The sequence below is a fragment of the Dermochelys coriacea genome, chromosome 1 (assembly GCF_009764565.3).
Source record: "Dermochelys coriacea isolate rDerCor1 chromosome 1, rDerCor1.pri.v4, whole genome shotgun sequence".
Classification (NCBI taxonomy): Eukaryota; Metazoa; Chordata; order Testudines; family Dermochelyidae; genus Dermochelys; species Dermochelys coriacea.
In genome coordinates, this window is record NC_050068.2 from 146,898,591 (window position 1) to 146,917,921 (window position 19,331).

Here is a 19,331-nt window from a genome sequence, read left to right on the forward strand (position 1 = left end):
AGATTCGGTGACCTGCATTGTGCAGGAGGTCAAACTAGATGATCATAATGGTCCCTTCTGACCTTAATATCTATGAATTTATGAATGTTAACATATTATTAACTTAATACCAAAAGCTACATTAAAGGAATGTTATGGTTGTGAAATCAAGCACTTAGACATCAGGAAATACCATCATTAAAGTTGCCTGTGTGCATCATTAATTCAGCTCCTTGTACATATGCATAAACCTAATGTCCTGCCTAGCATCATATAGGAAGTCTGTCTCAGAGTCTGGAATAGAACTCAGCTATCCTGGGTCCCAATCCAGTGATTTAGGGTACATCTACAATCCAAAAAAAAAGCCCGCAGCAGCAAGACTCAGAGCCTGGGTCAAGTGACTCAGCCTTGAGGGGCTTGCAGTATGAGGCTAAAAATAGCAGTGTAGATGTTCCCACTTGGGCTGGAACACTGGGTCTGAAACTAAAGCTTATACAGAGTAAACTCATAAACTGTTTGCTCTCTATAACGCTGATAGAGAGATGTGCACAGCTGTTTGATACCCCACAATTAATACATACTCTGGGTTAATTAACAAGTAAAAAGTGATTTTATTAAAAGCAAAAAGTAGGATTTAATGGTCCCAAGTAGTAACAGACAGAACAAAGTGAATTACCAAGCAAAATAAAATAAAACACGCAAGTCTAAGAAAACTGTACAGTAAGAAAACTGAATACAGATAAAATGTCACCCTCAGAGATGTTTCAATAAGCTTCTATCACAGACTGGACACCTTCCTAGTCTGGGCACAATCCTTTCCCCTGGTAAAGTCCTTGTTCCAGCTCATGTGGTAGCTAGGGTATTTCTCATGACTGCAGCTCCCTTTGTTCTGTTCCACCCCTTTATATGTCTTTTGCACAAGGCAGGAGTCTTCTGTCCCTCTCTGGGTTCCCACCCCTCCTTCTAAATGGAAAAGCACCAGGTTAAAGATGGATTCCAGTTCAGGTGACATGATCATATGTCACTGTAAGACTTCATTACCCAGTTGCCAGCACACACGTATACAGGAAGACTTACAAATAAATAGAGCCATCTACAGTCAGTTGTCCTAGCTGATGGGAACCGTCAAGATTCCAAACCACCATTAATGGCCCACACTTTGCATAATTACAATAGGCCCTCAAAGCTATATTTCATATTTCTAGTTTCAGGTACAAGAGTGATACATTTATACAAATAGGATGATCACACTCAATAGACTATAAGCTTTGTTATGATACCTTACAAGAGACCTTTTGTGGGAAGCATACTCCAGTTACATTATATTCACACTCATTAGCATATTTTCATAAAATCATATAGAGTGCAACGTCACATGGACCTCATGGTTGCCACCTGGCTCCCATCCCAGCACACCTTCTCCTATTTTGCAGCTGCTGCCTAGCACGTGAACTGTTAAGGGTTGCGCTAATAAAGTGGACCTGTAAGAGCTCTGAAGGGTCTGGGGCATGCTCAATGCAGATGGAATGTTGGTAGAGTTTCACTGCAGGTCTCTAATAAGCCCTACTGAACATGTGAAAAGGCAGTTTTTAGAAGCGTATAATTTGTTCAAATTGGGTAAATATGCATAACAAAGTGAAGGACACCTCTTGAACCTCAGGACTATCCCTCTGCCAGTTTGCAAGTCCATTCTCCAAAGGATGAAGATTTTAGAGATGTCCAAAAATGGATTGGAAAAAAAACAACCTGATGCACAGGGCAAGCATGGAAAACTTCAACCTGAACAGTTAAAGTTTGGCAAAGTGAAAAAGCAACTGAAAACAGGGGCTTATAATGGAAAATGGTAGGCAATCTTAACTATAACTGTCATTGCAATCTCTGTTTATAAGAAATATTATGAGGCCAAACAAACACTATACTACAGTATCAGGCTCCTCTCCTTTTAATCTTGTGCTAAACTTTATCTGGCCTTGATCACTGCGATGTCACACAGCAGAGAACACAGATGGAAAAATCCTCCTTGTCCAATACCCAGAGTACTTGCCAGCTCTACATCTCCAGTGAAAGGCTGATCAAACATGAGCTGCTGTCTGAAGTAGGACACATCTGTTTACATTATTTTTGCTGTTTGTTAAGTTATTGCTTCAATAATTCATCCATTCTCTCACTCATTGAAATGTTATTTTAATGTCCTTTAAAAAAAAAAAGTTAACACTCAAATTGTCTAATGTGTCTTCCAGGATTATACTTTAGTAAAAAGGATGGATGTCTTTAAACTGGGCTTCTGTAAGTTATTTTTTGTTTTATTTTGTTTTTTTCAGAAGGAAAGGAATTCTACTGCAAACTGGGGGCACTGCAAGTTCTTTTCCACTCAACCAAGATGAGATACCCCATTAAAACAGCATGAGCAATGTGGTACAGCCCTGATCCTATTTTTAAAAGTTTAACACTGTTTCACTTTTAATTTCACATTGAACGAGATCGCCTCTTTCTGTTTGCATTTCAGGATGCACAAAGTACACATATTACAGAAATTATTATTTCTGGGAACATCACATGTGAGTGTCATGTCTCAGTGGAAAGCGAAAATAGTGAGGGAAGAGCACCATCTACAGGACACATTACTGTATCAGTGAAGAATGCCAGACATGGGGATAATCTTCTGTAACTTCACTATTATTTAACTTAAATCATTCCTCCAACAAAAGAATCCTGCAGTATGGATCCAAATATCTCTTGGTGACATTACAAATACATTCTGTGCTATTCAGAGTTTCATCTAGCCCTGATCATTTTCTAGTGTGCCCCACATCCTGTGCCAGTGGTTGGGTGGGTAGGGAGGAGGAGTTGTTTGTTTTAAAGAAGCAGTAATAATATTTTGACTGCTGGGTGATTCTAAAAATCTTTGAGAACTGTACAGGGCTTCCAGAGAAACAGGGATCACAGGTAAAAGGAAAATTAACATTTGCATAAAACATGCAGAACAAAACCTGCATACTTACTAGCAGAGTCCCTGCTGCAGTGCAATCTCTGATGCACTAGGCCCCTGAATTACAGACAGGTCAGTACAGCTGGCATAAGTAGGGCCAACACTAAAATGAATAGGAAAACAAACAGGGAGACTGCTTTCCTTTAGCTGGATTCTTTGGTCTGAGAGAGCAGGCTCACCCCCATAGACAAAAGATGGGAGAGCAGACCATCTAGCAGACAGATGGCTCACATCAGAGGTGGGGGACATATCTTGCAGGACACAATCCGTGCTCATATCAATATATCAGAAGGTAAGAGAGAGTGGATTTTGAGTTTCACACAGCTGTAGAGTGAGACGGAACATTCTGGATCTCTGAGTCAATCTCCCTATATTTCTGAAGGACCAATGCTCTTCAGAGTCCCACTAGTTAGTTGTGTATATTTTCCCCAAATATGTCTAGGGTTGGGAATTGCATAATCAGCTTTGGCATCTTAATAGAAAGTGGAGTGAATGCTAGAGGTGACTTGTATGATCAGTCTTCCTTTTGTTGGTTGCTTATTAACAATACATCTGTTAATCACAGGAGAACATTTTGTTTACAAATGTATTTACTCTTATAAAGTCAGGATCTTTGAATAGTCAGCCCAGACAGCAGGTATGCAGTCAATCACCAGTGGCTGTGAGTTACAGGCTCTCAGCAATTTAATTTCACAATGGCTCGTTTGAATATTTTCTCTCCGTCTTTGATCACTTTGGTTCTTAACTATCAAATCTTACTTTTGACTTTCAGAGTGGAATGAATTGCAAAAGTTATTGTGAAAATAGCTAAAATGCATGGAACTCTCATAGAAAATGCATGGGACATTCATGGGTCCAGTCTGAAGCCATGAACCAGGTCTCTATCTTTCACTGTCTTCTGAAGGATAAGGACCTAGTAGCTGGTGTATGGAAAATGTCCTCTTAATGACTTTTGGGGGCTACTTAATCCCTTTTTGAGATCATGAATTCCTGTTCCCCTCCCTAGATATTTTCAGAAAAGTCTACCAGGTTAACCTGCTCTCCCTCAATCTAAAGTACCATGTATATCCTTTCCATCCCAATTTGGCATCCGCAGGACTGACTGTCACCCTAGAACAAGGGTTAGCCTAAGCCTGTTCTTCTTCAACAGTAATATTTTGTAACTCTTCCTCTGTCTATAACATGTACTTCTTCTTCTCATTAGCACCACCACTGATAACTTTCACATTTGTGTCAACATGGTTGTTAGGTCACACAGTCCTAGCACAGAATCATTTTTACAGACAAGTGCAATAGTATATAACCTCCGCCATCCTAATGGTTTTGTTCCTGCTAGTGAATTTAAGATCACACTAATCTCAAACACATTGCTTCGATTTACAAGTCCATATGCCCGAGACAATACATTGAAAATACTGCTGCTTACTGAGGGATGCATTATGCATTAATTTTGTTAGGGAGCATCTCTGCTGTTCTTGCTGCTGCTTCTGACCCTTTTCATGTATTCTATAATTGTTATGAAACAAATCATAGTAACCATCCCAGACATTATAGAGAATGAAATCTGAAAGACATTTGTACCCAGTACTACTACATCCAGTAAATTACTGGTGTAAACTCAGTTTTGCATTGGCTCAGTGTGTCTGCATAAGGAGTTTGTACCAATGTAATAACTTGTGCAAATTTCTCAACCATAGACCCACCTAGGGTCAGTGAATAGACCCTCATTCCCTTCAGGTTGACAGATGCACCAGTAGATTTCCAGTGCTGTATATAAGAGTATTTGAAGGGCCTCTAGGATGATACAGGTATCAGAGTAGCAGCCGTGTTAGTCTGTATTCGCAAAAAAGAATGGCCCACCTTGATTATCACCACAAAAGGTTTTCCTCCTTCCCCCCTCCTTCCTGCTGGTAATAGCTAATCTTAAGTGATCACTCTCCTTACAGTGTGTATGATAAAACCCTCCTTACAGTGTGTATGATTGTTTCATGTTGTCTGTGTGTGTATCTAAATCTCCCCTCTGTATTTTCCACCGAATGCATCCGATGAAGTGAGCTGTAGCTCACGAAAGCTTATGCTCAAATAAATTTGTTAGTCTCTAAGGTGCCACAAGTACTCCTTTTCTTTTTTGGGATGATACATGCTGTTTTATAGAAAGGGTTTTCAACAATTTAAACATCCCCTCTCTTCAATGCAGGTTTACAGTCCTGGCTCTCACAGAGGAGAGAGCACCCTTCCTGAACACACAGCCCTCAGCCTCCAATTAATGAGCATTGCTAATGAGCATGATATGCTGCATCAATTGGCCAGGTGTAAAAATATTTTTTTGAAAATCAAATGTAAGAGTAACATGAAGCACACATAGACATTAACAAACCACTGTAGGTGAATTCTCTTGCACACACAAGCCTATTTTTTTATTTCCCCTTAACTAGCCCAATCTTAGACTCCTTGGTAAAGCAAAGTATCCCTTACATTTAGGGGCATGTGGGGGTGTATAAAGACTGCATGAATGAGCCTTACAACACTAGAGTCCAGGGACAGAAGAGATCAAAGTTGTTTCCTATCTTTTAACATGTTTCTGATCTGTGAGCAGACCTTCCCTCTTCTCCAGTGTCTACTTCCCTTAAGAGCCTTTGTTGAGGGACCTTGTCAAGCTGTCTGAAAGTCCAAGTACACTATAGCTACTGCATCACCCTTGTCCACATGGTTGTTGACTCCCTCACAAAATTCTAATAGATTGTTGAGCAATTGGTATTCTGTTTATGAAAAAAACAACTCATGTTAATCTGTGTGTGATAATTTTGTTCTTTACTGTAGTTTCTACTAATTTGTCTGTGCTGAAGTTAGGCTCACTAACCTGTAATTGCCAGGATCACCTCTGGAGCCTTTTTTAAAAAGCCTTACATAGTTACTTTCCAGTCATTTGGTACAGAGGCTCGTTTCAGCATAGGTTACATTCTACAGTTCTGCAATTTCATCACCTGGATCGATCAGTCTTCAGCTGTAGTTAAGACTGCGCCGATCACAGCACATCCGCCATTCTTCTCTTACTCTTGCCTTTTGTCTCCACATTTGTCCGAAACGTTTAACAATGTCATCTTCCCATCTTCTTGGAGGCTGACCGAGTGGGCGTTTCTTTCTTGCGGGTACCACTCAGCAATGATTGTGGTCCACCTATTGTCCCTGAGCCGTGCTGTGTGGCCCGCCCATCGCATCTTGTTATGTCTGCTTTCCACGACTGCTGCGTTCTCTGATCATTTCATTTGGGATGTGATCCAGAAGGGAAATTCAACGACATAGCTCATTTCATTGTCCTTTCAGCTACCGACAGCCGCTGTTCTTCTCTCTTCATCAGTGCGCACATTTCACTGCCATACTGCATGGCTGGCAGCACTGTTGAATTGAAGATATTTATACGTGTGTTCTTGTCAATTTTTCCTTTGAGGACATTCTTGATGAAATTAAATGCACACCATCCTGCCTGAATCCTTTGTGAGAGTTCTCTGTTCAGGTCTGGGCACATATTAACTTCTTGGCCAAATATATGTACTATTCCACTTCTTCAATTTCTTCTCCTGTTACTGTTATTTGGGCTTTTCGTAAGATGTCTGATCACATGTATTTCGTTTTGCAGCGGTTCATTTTCAGGCTAACCTGACTGCTTTTCTTGTCGAGTCTTCGTAGCATGTTCTGCAGTTGGTTGATACTTTCGGCAATTAGTATGATGTCATCCATGAATCTGAGATGGGATAATCATTCTTCATTTATGTTGACACCCCTCCTTCAATTGATCTTGTTCCTAACCATTTCGAGGCAGGCAGTGAATAGTTTTGGTGAAATCATATCTCCTTGCTTTACGCCTTTCTGGATTGGGATGCGGAGGGGAATTTCGAGGAGAGTAATGTCTGTTGTACATCCAGTATTCACTTCTTTCAACAAACTGATATACTGCATGTTAATGCCTGCTGTGCGAGCGCCTTTTCACAGTCGACGAAAGCAATGCTTTCGAAAGCAATGAAAACAGTGGGAGTTTGTATTCCCTCGCTCTTTCTAGGAGCTGGCTAAGGGTAAATATATGGTCGATCATGCTAAAATTTCTTCGAAACCCTGCCTGCCTACAATTTCATATTTGAGTTAATTCAGAATCCTTTGGTGCCTCCTCATGAGATTTTCATCACTATTACTATATTTAGATTGCCATGTCTTCTGACAGTTTTACTGCCACTGTACATGATCTTAGCTCTTTATTTCTGTGTTGCATTCATTTCTATTGTTTGTAACACTCATGTATAAAATACAGTGTAAGCATAATATGTAAATGATGTAATCTCCTTATTGGTCCCAAGAGTCCATTGCTCAGCTATCTGTATTTGTTTTCATTTTTGTCATAGTTCTTATGTTGTTTTATTTATAATTAAGTCGGATGTGTGCAAGGAATTTCACAGATAAATGAGGACATGGTCCCGGCTCCAAAGAGCTTACATTCTAAATGGACTACAAAGGATGGTATGGAACAGAAAGCAAGTGATTTTGCAATAATGTTTAGCTTCTGCATCACTGATTCAACAGTGATTGCTTGTTCAGTTGTTTTAATAGTCATCATCTGTTTTACATGCTGGGACAAGAAGGATCTTCCAGGTGTAAGGGACACAGGGAGAAAGATGCAAAATTGAGTGAGAGAAGAATGTTTAGTCACATAGCTTGGGCAGGGAGATGAGAGGAACCAAAAGAAATTAGCAGGAAAAAGAGATAAGGGAAAAATTGTGCAACACTTTAAAGACTAAGGAGTACTTGTGGCACCTTAGAGACTAACAAATTTATTTGAGCATAAGCTTTCGTGAGCTACAGCTCACTTCATCGGATGCATTTGGTGGAAAATACAGAGGGGAGATTTAGATACACACACAGAGAACATGAAACAATGGGTTTTATCATACACACTGTAAGGAGAGTGATCACTTAAGATGAGCCATCACCAGCAGCGGGAGGGTGGGTGTGGGGGGAGGAGGAAAACCTTTCATGGTGACAAGCAAGGTAGGCTACTTCCAGCAGTTAACAAGAACATCTGAGGAACCGTGGGGGGTGGGGTGGGGTGGGGAGAAATAACATGGGGAAATAGAAAAGGAGTACTTGTGGCACCTTAGAGACTAACAAATTTATTAGAGCATAAGCTTTCATGAGCTACAGCTCACTTCATCAGCTCACGAAAGCTTATGCTCTAATAAATTTGTTAATCTCTAAGGTGCCACAAGTACTCCTTTTCTTTTTGCGAATACAGACTAACACGGCTGCTACTCTGAAACCTGTCATTATGCATGGGGAAATAGTTTTACTTTGTGTAATGACTCATCCATTCCCAGTCTCTATTCAAGCCTAAGTTAATTGTATCCAGTTTGCAATTTAATTCCAATTCAGCAGTCTCTCATTGGAGTCTGTTTTTGAAGTTTTTTCCCTGGATCCTCCTTCTTCCCTTTTTTAAAGATGGGCACTACATTAGCCTTTTTCCAGTCATCTGGAACCTCGCCTGATCGCCATGAGTTTTCAAAGATAATTGCCAATGGCTCTGCAATCACATCCGCCAACTCCTTTAGCACTCTTGTGTACTACCCTTGGGTGACACAAAGCTCTGGAATTTTTAAAATTCTATTTTGAACTTTTTTTTGTTTTTGTAGGTAAGAATGCCTGTTCACATCTGAGCTATATAAATGCATACTTGGATCAGACTGAGAACACCGCACACCAGCGTCCCTAGACTGACCAGAAACACTGAGAGGAAACCAACTGATCTCTAACAGAAGAGTCTTTGACCTTTTTCAACTGTTAAGAAGCCACAGATCAATTGTACATTTGTGAAAATGGTTTTCTGGCTCAAGGAGGAGTGTCAGAGAAGCAGATGTCATGCCAAGATTGTACCTGGCACTGAACAGTTTCAGTAGGCTATGTTTTGGATAGTTCTTATCCTGTAATTACTTAAACAAAAAACTTCAAAAACAGACTCCAATGAGAGACTGCTGAATTGGAATTAAATTGCAAACTGGATACAATTAACTTAGGCTTGAATAGAGACTGGGAATGGATGAGTCATTACACAAAGTAAAACTATTTCCCCATGTTATTTCTCCCCCCCAACCCAACCCCCACTGTTCCTCAGATATTCTTGTTAACTGCTGGAATTAGCCTACCTTGCTTGTCACCATGAAAGGTTTTCCTCCTTTCCCCCCCCTGCTGCTGGTGATGGCTTATCTTAAGTGATCACTCTCCTTACAGTGTGTATGATAAACCCATTGTTTCATGTTCTCTGTGTGTGTATCTAAATCTCCCCTCTGTATTTTCCACCAAATGCATCCGATGAAGTGAGCTGTAGCTCACGAAAGCTTATGCTCTAATAAATTTGTTAGTCTCTAAGGTGCCACAAGTACTCCTTTTCTTTTTGCTAATACAGACTAACACGGCTGCTACTCTGAAACTTTAAAGACTATAACAGAGAGCTCAGCCATATTCTATGTACTTTATTCGAAGCAGCCTGATCTCAGTTTGTGCCTCCACTCCTTACTATTACTGCTAATTATTAGGTATATTAAACAAGGCCCCAGTCAGGATTTAGGAGCTGTAGCGGTGCAAGACTCACCACCATGGCACCTCCTGCTGATGGTTCTGGAATTAGCTCAAGTCCTTCCTCAGGGCACGCTCCTCCAGTGGTGTCTCACTTGCTGTTATTCCCACTTTGCTGTCTCCACCACTCTGGGACCCGTGTTGCTCCCCAGACTGCAGTGTCCTCTTCTGGGCACGGTCCTCTGGCTGTGCCCCCACTTCAGTATCAGTAGTCCTTAGTCCCACCACCTGCCTCAGCAGCCAACTGCAGTCCAAGGTTCATCCCCTCACCTCAGGGGCAACAGCAGTCTTGATACCGGCCACTATCCTCACTGGCAAGTGTGGTGGAAGGGGGAGGGGGGACCCAGGCCCACCCGCTACTCTGGATCCCAACCCAGGGACCCTATAGCAGGCAGCCACCTACTTTTCTCCTCCAATTTGCTGCCTATTTTCCCTGGGCTACTTCCCCCATAGCCCTAACACCCTGTCAGCCACTGTAGCACGGCCCAAGCCTGGCAGTGGTCAGCCAGCAGCTCACCCTTGCAATCTGCTGCCCCTGCCCAGCACTGCCCTATCTAGGGTACTTCTTCAGGCAGCCAGTCCTCCTCCCTTGCCTTCAGGGAGAGACTTCTCTCTGTGCTGTTGAGCAGCCCTTTATATATGTGTGACATTCCACTTTGTTATCTGGAGTGGTGATCTGCTAGGTCACTCCAATCCTTGACTCTGGGAGCCAGCCTTACCCTGCTGTGCTGTGAGAACCCCCACTCCCGGGCTGTTCATGCACAGCCTCTAGCTTGTAAGCTGATCCCAACTACATGAGTGAGCACTTTTGGCTAGCCACTACATGGATTGTGCAGCCGAATGACATTAGCCAATATCTCCGGTCCCAGACACAACCCTAGGAACCTCCGTCTTGCAGTGTCCAGTTATGCCCACTGGACGCTGCAAGCTTATATGCGTTTGTCAATTTAACAAAGAAATTGATATGTACCAGGCTTGTTATGCCAAGGGGAGTCTCTGACACTCTCCAGACCAAATGCACTGCTTCAGGTAGAATAAACAAACAAATTTATTACCTACAAAAGATAGATTTTAAGTGATAAGTCAAAGCACAACAAGTCAGATTTGGTCAAATGAAATAAAAGCAAAATGCATTCTAAGCTGATCTTAACACTTTCAGTGCCCTTACAAATTTAGATGCTTCTCACCACAGACTGACTGGTTCCCTTCAACCCCTCTGAGGCTCTCTCCTTTGATCAGCACTTCAGTCGCCTGGTGGTGGTGTCTGTAGATGGAGGTGGAGGAGAGAGAGAGAGCATGGCAAACGTCTCTCCCTTTTTTCATGTTCTTTCTTCCCTCTTGGCTTTGTCCCCCACTTCAGAATCAGGTGAGCATTACCTCATCGTAGTCCCAAATTGACGGAGAGAAGGGGAGTGACTTACTCAAGAGTCCCACAGATCCTTTGTTGCTGCCTAGGCCAGTGTCCTTTATTCCTGTGAGGCTGGGCTGGGTTTGTCCCATACATGCCCTGATGAGGTGTGAACTGCCCCTCTTCTCCTGGAGAGTTTTTGCCTGGGTTTGTTGTAAGTCATAAGGACACATTTTCAGCCTCATAACTATATACATGAAATTACAACTTATAACATCAATATAACAACAATGCTCAGTGCATCGTGAGCCTTCTGAAGACACCCAACATGACAAACTTTGCATTGGATATCACACAATCATATTATAAGGATGAACATGGGATTACAGGGTGTTCCTCTGAGGTACAGAGCATCAGAATATCGCTCTCGCCAGCCCTGACTGGCTGCTCCAGCAAGCCTTCCCCCTATTGGTGGGCTCAATACACCCTTTCCTGATTAGTGGGTTCTGCGCAGCCTCTCTGGTGCTACTTTTAACCCCTTCTTCTCCCTGTGTGGAGCAGCCACCCCACCACAGGAGCCCATTGGGCTGGATACTGTAGAAAAACATCAAAGAGGCAATGCCTCCTAGTGTTCAGTCTTGAAATTAATGTTTGGGAATTATATAGGCGCTGATTTTTAAAGTGCTCTATAAGAGAGCATATTATGGAGCATATTATGTATAAGAGAGCATATAAATGGAGCATGTTAAGAGTGTATAAGGTAAGTAAATATTGTCCCTGTTTTATAGATGAAGGAAACTGAGACAGAGAGGTTAGATTACTTTTCCCATGGTTATACAGCAAGTTGCTGACAGACCTGGGACTGGAACTGAGGAACTCTTGATTCAATTTTCCATCTCTTGTCTTTCTCATTGGTATTTTTATTGTTTTCATAAAAATATAGAATCCTTTCCTGAGCAGTTCTCCACATACAGGGGGCTACCGCTTTCTTCTCATTCAAAAAATTCACATAGTTTTTTTTTAACAAACTAAATTGTTTTTCATTCCTAAAATAGATAACACAAGTTTTAATAAAAGCTTAAGATATTTGTTTTCTCCTTCTGTCCCAAAGCCACCCCCCCTTACTTTTAAGATTGTCACTGATAAACACTGATTAATATTTGCAAAGCTGGAAGGAAAAAGGAAGTATTCCCATTGAAACTGTGTATTCTGATGAAGTGGGAGAGAAAGGTGGTGATGAAATACCACACACGGAAATGAAATCAAAAGTTAAGCTCCCTTGTGACTGATTATGCTGCTTGAGTACCATACTTTTATTGGTTTAATATCTGGCAGCAAAGGTACTAGACAAGAACTTCCTCTGGGGACGATGATTCTGCTCTTGTTGATATGTTTAATGAGGTGTTACTAATTTTCTCCATGCCTTTTGATAACAGTATACATATCTTCTCCTATTTCATAGAATATAAATATTCTAAGTGAATGTCTGATAAGTGGAACAGGTGTCTGCTATGTGCATGTCTTCTGCAAAATTATCTTAACTAGACAGAATTTGAAGGGATTTGTCTTACTACATTTTTAAGGACCCCTAGCCTGGACGTGCACTAAAATAATCATTGGTCCCAATGGCTGTGCCATTCAGACCAAATTTGCCTCAGATGTTCTTGGCTCACAGTGGCTCTGCAAGCCTTAGACTGCATAGCTGTAGTGGTACTCAGCGAATTGGGTTCTTCTCGAAATGAGGTTTTAAATGGTGTAACTAGCTCAGGGAGGAAGGTAACAGAGGGGACATATTGAGCCTAAGACTTTCTCAGCTGTTCCTCCCTCATTCCCAAAAATGGATATTAAAAAAGGTTAAGAGAGTTTCTTTCCTCTTTTCAATTGGAATAGTCCCAAAAGCAAAGTGGGGTGGGAGAAAAGTAGGAACATCCTTCAGAGACCTCCCACTCCTTCCTAGCAATCAGGTACTCAGCCACTTACTGCTATCAAGTTTTTTTTTTTCCTCCACCAACATTGTCTCCTGTCTCTACAGAGTCATCTGGGTGTAAGGCATCCCTAGAGTTTTTGTAACTCCTGCATGCTGCTCTTCTTTATGGGGTTAGAACTGACCCAGAACACAGCTTGTGGTGTGCAGGAGGCATAAAGCTTATGTACGCAAGCTCTCCTTCCCCAAGCAACTCTGTACCCTCACCACCATATGGAAAAGCGTATCTATTTATATTTTACTTATGCAGCTGGATGACCTGTTTCCTCAACATGTGACCTGTTGCAGAGCCAGTATCCATTGCTCAGAAAGCCACAAATATTTTAGCCTGGATAGAGACCTGGATTACAGGACAAAGATTCTGTTTATGAAGTATTTCCAGATCCCTGAAAGGAGGACACCATGTTAGGGCTGTGTGGGTTTCTAATAATTTCTATCAGGTGCCTATAATTATGAATTCCACATAAACAACTTTACTTCATAGAAATCATAGAAGGCTATCCCTGGACCTGTGAGTGGTAAGAGTTAGTGTCTGTCACCAGTTTGCCTGACTTAAATCAGTGCTATGAATCCTTTGTTTTCCTAAGAATCAAATTACATCCGCATTTAAAAAAAAAAAAGCTTGTGGCATAACACAAATCAGTATTAATATCCCAAGTTATAAAATTTCTCTATTTTTATTATTTAAAATACTAAAAAACCTCAAAGAGAAAAATAATGCACCAGTAAGGTTAGCTTCACATTCACAAAGGTTTTACACTGTAGTCAGTATCTTATTGTATTTAATCTTGATATATGTACTGTGCCCTGTATAAATATATGTGCGCATGTATAATGACAATATATCTTTCCCTGTGAAGTAATAAGCCTTAAATAGCAGTAAACATCCTGATGAAATAGCAGCTGAAGCAGTAGAGCATAAAATTAATATGCATCAAATGGCAGATGATTGGTTGATAGGCTGTTCCATAAAGTTTGCATGAATAATTTAAACAAAGCTGTTTAGCAGTTTGTGGATCTTACAGTTATAGCGCTTTTTATTGCTAATGCATGAAATCTATCTGTTCAGGTAATAATATAGCATTTTGTCACAGCAAAATTTAAACAGTTCAGCTATCAAATATTTGGTACAAGCTAGCATACCTTCTGGTCTGACACCTAGTGTCTTAGTGCTGTATATAACCCTTTCTGGGTTAGGGTATATCTCAGATGAATCACTTTCTGTGTTCTGTGCTGTTTGTTTTCACCATTTTCTTCTAAAAATTCTCCACCACAGTTGTCTGGCTTGATGGCGTTGCGGAGACCCAGGTTTGGGATGTGCAGGCAACTTATATCACATGCTTCCTAGGTTAAGGGAACTCAGGCAAATGAAAGTTAACAGGCTTAGCCTCTGTTGTGGAGTGGAGCTTAGTTAACTCTAGGGTTGGAAGTAAGCTCATTGCACAAGCATCCACCAGGTGATCAATCAGAGAGACGCTTCGGCATCCAAATAGGTCTGTCCTTCCCCAAGAATAAGTAGGGACCATGTCACCATCCAAAAAGGAAATGAGGGGTGAGGGAAATGGGATCCCAAGAATACAGTGTTAGGGGACACTTTAATAAATCCTTCTGATCAATTTTAACTGAATGCTAGACGTTGTGAATTAAATTTGAGTGTGCAAGGAGAAAGTGTCTCCACAACACAAAGCTTCTATTTATGTCCTTCTACATATGAAAAATGTGCTGTCTACATTTCATATTGTTTAGTGCAGTTTGTCATAGGTTCTCAGAAAAGGCCACATACATTCCTGATACTGCTGATAATGATGCTTTCGGTTAAAACTCTTCCACCTACTTTCATTCACTTCTTCTTAAGCGAAAATTCTTTCTTAAAAGTGCCTGATTGAGTGATGGAAATCAGCCTATTGTAAAGTTGTCTTTCAATGTTAAACTGCAGGCATTTATAACTCAGGAACATTTGAAGTAGTGTTCTGAAAACGAGAACAATTTTCAGGAATGTAAGTTTCAGGGGTGGGAAGGATAATACAAAAACAAGATCTTTACTGAGCTGCCCCTTTGTAGTTATCTTGAGTTCATTTCAAGTGGGAAAATTCTTACAGTACAAAAAAATGGAAAAATGAGATTTTTAATCCCCTCTTTGGAAAAGACTACTGACTAATTAGCAATGCTGAAGTAATTTTATATATATATAGCATTAATATCTTTATTTTGCTATTTATTAATTAAAAATGAAGAGATCAGTCTTATAGCACTACTTAGTGCAGTTAAAATTTTTTAGAGAATTCACTACACATGAAGAGCATGGATTTGACAGGAAACTTGGTGCCAGATGCTGTATATCACAATATGGAGCTTGGCACATTGTGTTGTTTGCATTTGATATTTTCTGGACCAGAGCAGCCAATGTTTTCTCAACTGTATACACTTTGATTTTTTTGATTTCTAGCCTAGTGATCTTTTTCTTGGCCCCAGAATTTCCAAAGAGGGCTTTCAATTCTGAAAATGGAAATGTAGCAGTACCAAAATCTCAAGAAATGATTAGATTCTTATACTGTACACACTCATATTATTGGGCTCCTTCTTAATTTGAAAGTATAGGATGAGCATAGCATAGGAAAAGATGTGTGTAGCAGTTTACTATAGAGCCACATAATTTTGGGACAGTAAATATTGCTGTTAGCTACTTGGTAAAGTGTGATTTAACTAACATTGCATTTTATAAATCCCCTGAGTAATTAAATAGAAGCCGTTGCGGTGAGATACAGTATGCAGGGACAGTACAAGAGTTGTTGTTATTAGTGTTTAAATATCAATACTGTACCATGGGAATCTTTTTAGCCACAGATTTTAAGTTGCATAATTTCCCTATCCATCAGTGGTAAGGAAGAAGGGTATAATACGGGAGGGAGAAGCATCTTAAAAGAATCTGAATGCCCAAGAGACCAACATAATTTCTTGGCTGACTCAAGATTTATTAAATAGAAAACAATAACAAAGGGAAAGTATGGTCCAAAATAGAATCATACACGTGTAGGACTGGTCATCTAGTCAAGTCCCCTGCACTTCAGGCAGGACTAAGTAATAACTAGACCATTCCTGACTGGTGTTTGTCTAACCTGTTATTTAAATTCTCCAATGATAGAGATTCCACAATTTTCCTAGACAATATGTTCCAGTGCTTAACTACCCTGACAGGAAGTTTTTTCCTAATGTCCAACCTAAACCTCCCTTGCTGCAGTGTAAGGCCATTGCTTCTTGCCCTATCCTCAGAGGTTAAGGAGGACAAGTTTTCATCTACCTGCTTGTTAGCAACCTTTTATGTACTTGAAAACTGTTATCATTGTCCCTCCTCGGTCTTCTCTTCTCCAGACTAAACAAGTCTAGTTTTTTCAATCTTCCCCTCATAAGTCATGTTTTCTAGACCTTTCTTCCTTTTTTTGCTCTCCTCTGGCCTTGCTCCAATTTTTCCACATCTTTCCTGAAATGTGACACCCAGAACTGGACACAAAACTCCAGTTGAAGCCTTATCAGAGGCCTTATCAGAGCTGTGTAGAGTGGAAAAATTACTTCTCATGTCTTGCTTACAACATTTCTGCTAATACATCCCAGAATTATGTTTACTTTTTTTTTAAATGGTGTTACATTGTTCTCATATTTAGCTTGTGATCCACTATAACCCCCAAATTCCATTTTGCAGTACTCCTTCCTAGGCAGTTATTTCCCATTTTGTAGCGGTGCAAATGATTGTTTCTTCGTAAGTGGAGTACTTTGGCTTTGTCCTTATTGAATTACATCCTATTTTCTTCAGACCATTCCTCCAGGTAATTTTGAATGTTAATCCTGTCCTCCAAAGCACTTGCAACCCCTCCCAGCTTGGTATCATCCACAAACTTTATAAGTGCCCTCTCCATGCAATTACCTACATCATGTATGAAGATACTGAATGGAACTGGACCATAGACTGATCCCTGTGTGATCCCACTCAATATGCCTGCCAGGTTGACTGTGAACCAACGATAACTACTTTCTGGGAATGGTTTTCCAACCAGTTATACACCTGCCTTATAGTAGTTCTATCTAAGCTATATTTCCTAGTTTGTTTATGAGACGGTCATGTGAGTCAGTATCAAAAGTCAAGATATACCATGTCTATCTCTTCCTCCCATTCACAAGGCTTCTTACCCTGTTTAAAAAAAAAGCTATTTTGTTGGTTTGACAGTCCACGCTGACTTATCACCTTATTATTTTCTAGGTGTTTGCAAATTGATTGCTTGATTATTTGCTCCATTATCTTTCTGGGTACTGAAGTTAAGCTGTCTGTCTGTAATTCCCTAGGTTGTCCTTATTTCCCTTTTTATAGATTGGAACTATATTTGCCCTTTTCCAGTCCTCTGGAATCTCTCCCATCTTCCATGACAGGTTTCAGAGTAGCAGCCGTGTTAGTCTGTATTCGCAAAAAGAAAAGGAGTACTTGTGGCACCTTAGAGACTAACAAATTTATTTGAGCATAAGCTTTCGTGAGCTACAGCTCACTTCATCGGATGCATCCGATGAAGTGAGCTGTAGCTCACGAAAGCTTATGCTCAAATAAATTTGTTAGTCTCTAAGGTGCCACAAGTACTCCTTTTCATCTTCCATGAGTTTTTGAAGATAATCGCTAATGGCTCAGATATCTCCTCAGTCAGCTCCTTGAGTATTCTAGGATGTGTTTCATCAGGCCCTGCTGACTGGACGACATCTAACTTATCAAAGTAATTTTTAACTTGTTCTTTCTCTATTTTAGTCTCTTAGCCCTTTTAGAGTCTACCTCATTTTCACTGACATTCACTATGTTAGACGTCTGATCGCTACTAACCTTTTTGGTGAAAACTGAAACAAAAAAGTAATTTAGCACTTCTTCCATTTCCACATTTTCTGTTATAGTCATTCACCCCTCATTGAGTAATGGGCTTACCCTGTCCTTAGTCTTCCTCTTGCTTCTAATGTAGTTGTAGAAAGTTTTCTTGTTACCCTTTATGTCTCTAGCTACTTTAATCTCATTTTGTACCTTGGCCTTTCTAATGTTGTCCCAACATGCTTGTGTTGTTGGTTTTTTTTATATATTCTTCTTTCCTAATTTGACCTAATTTCCACTTTTTGTAGGACTCGTGTTTGAGTTTCAGATCATTGAAGATCTCCTGGTTAAGCCAGTGTGGTCTCTTTTCATACTTCCAATCTTTCCTAAGCAGTGGGATAGTTTATTCTTGTGTCCTTTCTAATGTCTCTTTAAACAACTGCCAGCACTCTCAAATTGTTTTCCTTTAGACTTACTTTCCAATTGTGTCAGTGTAGCCTGATCCCAGTATTACCTAGGTAGCTGCAGAATTGATCTTACAACTCCCGGGATGCTGGATGGAGACTTCCTGTATAATTTACTTTACATGGGACCATGAAGAGCCGAGAGACATCCTGAATGGAACTCTACTCCCCATCTAGTGGCTGGACTTGCAATATATTTATCCTGCTTCTCATATCTCAGCTCACTCAAGGAAAGGTGTTAACCTTGTCTCAGCTGGAGTTAATTCTGGGTATCTTACTTGGAATTCTTTACGAAACATTTTACAGCTGGGGGTGATATCCTGGGTATACTGAGTTCAGTGGGAGTTCTGGTATTGACTTTTACGTGGCCACCACTGGTGGCAACCATTGGTATTTACTTGTGCATTGAAGAAAGTAACTCCATGTATTCTGCCTTTCTTAATAACATAGAATCGCTTTCCACTGAATGCATCCGATGAAGTGAGCTGTAGCTCACAAAATCTTATGCTCAAATAAATTTGTTAGTCTCTAAGGTGCCATAATTACTCCTTTTCTTTTTATAAAGAGATTGTTAATATTATGATTTTAGAGAGACTCCAGAGTGTATCTCTCTATACATTTATTTTCCTGTGCTTTTTTTTGCTGAGATAGGATCTTTGTCCACTTCTATTTGCTTTTTTGTGGTAAACATTCCATTGCAATAATGTGCCATGTTCAATGGAATTGCATTCAGCCATTTAAATAATTGAAATTGTTATTGAATGTGCTTCTTGTGAAGAACTCATGCATTTATAGCACAGTATATTTCCAGAAACATTATAGCAATGAGTCTGTCAGCTACAATTCACCAGGACACCATTACAAACATATAGAACTTATGAAATTCTTTCAGTCACTTACTTTGGAGATAGATGTTAGGTTCTGGGGTGCAATCCAGACAGATGAAGGGTTGTCATCTCTTACCCTGTAACTCTTAAGCACCTTAAAGCTTTGCTACTGTAATTCTCTGCCTAGGACTCCCACAGTCAGCAACAAGCATGCAATCTGTCTATATATTGGGCAGCCCTGGTCCAGTGCTTTGGATCCAGGAGCCTGCCTGGAATATCATGGACTTCCAT

At 40.4% G+C, this 19,331-nt stretch overlaps 1 long non-coding RNA gene across 1 annotated transcript; it reads right to left on the minus strand.

Moving 5' to 3' along the window:
• Positions 1-1,048: 1,048 nt before the first annotated feature.
• Positions 1,049-17,368, minus strand: LOC122457703. Its single transcript, XR_006277377.1, has 3 exons — positions 17,333-17,368; positions 14,059-14,061; positions 1,049-1,158 (listed from the first exon to the last, which is right to left on the minus strand). It is a non-coding gene; the product is annotated as an uncharacterized LOC122457703 (long non-coding RNA).
• Positions 17,369-19,331: the final 1,963 nt, after the last annotated feature.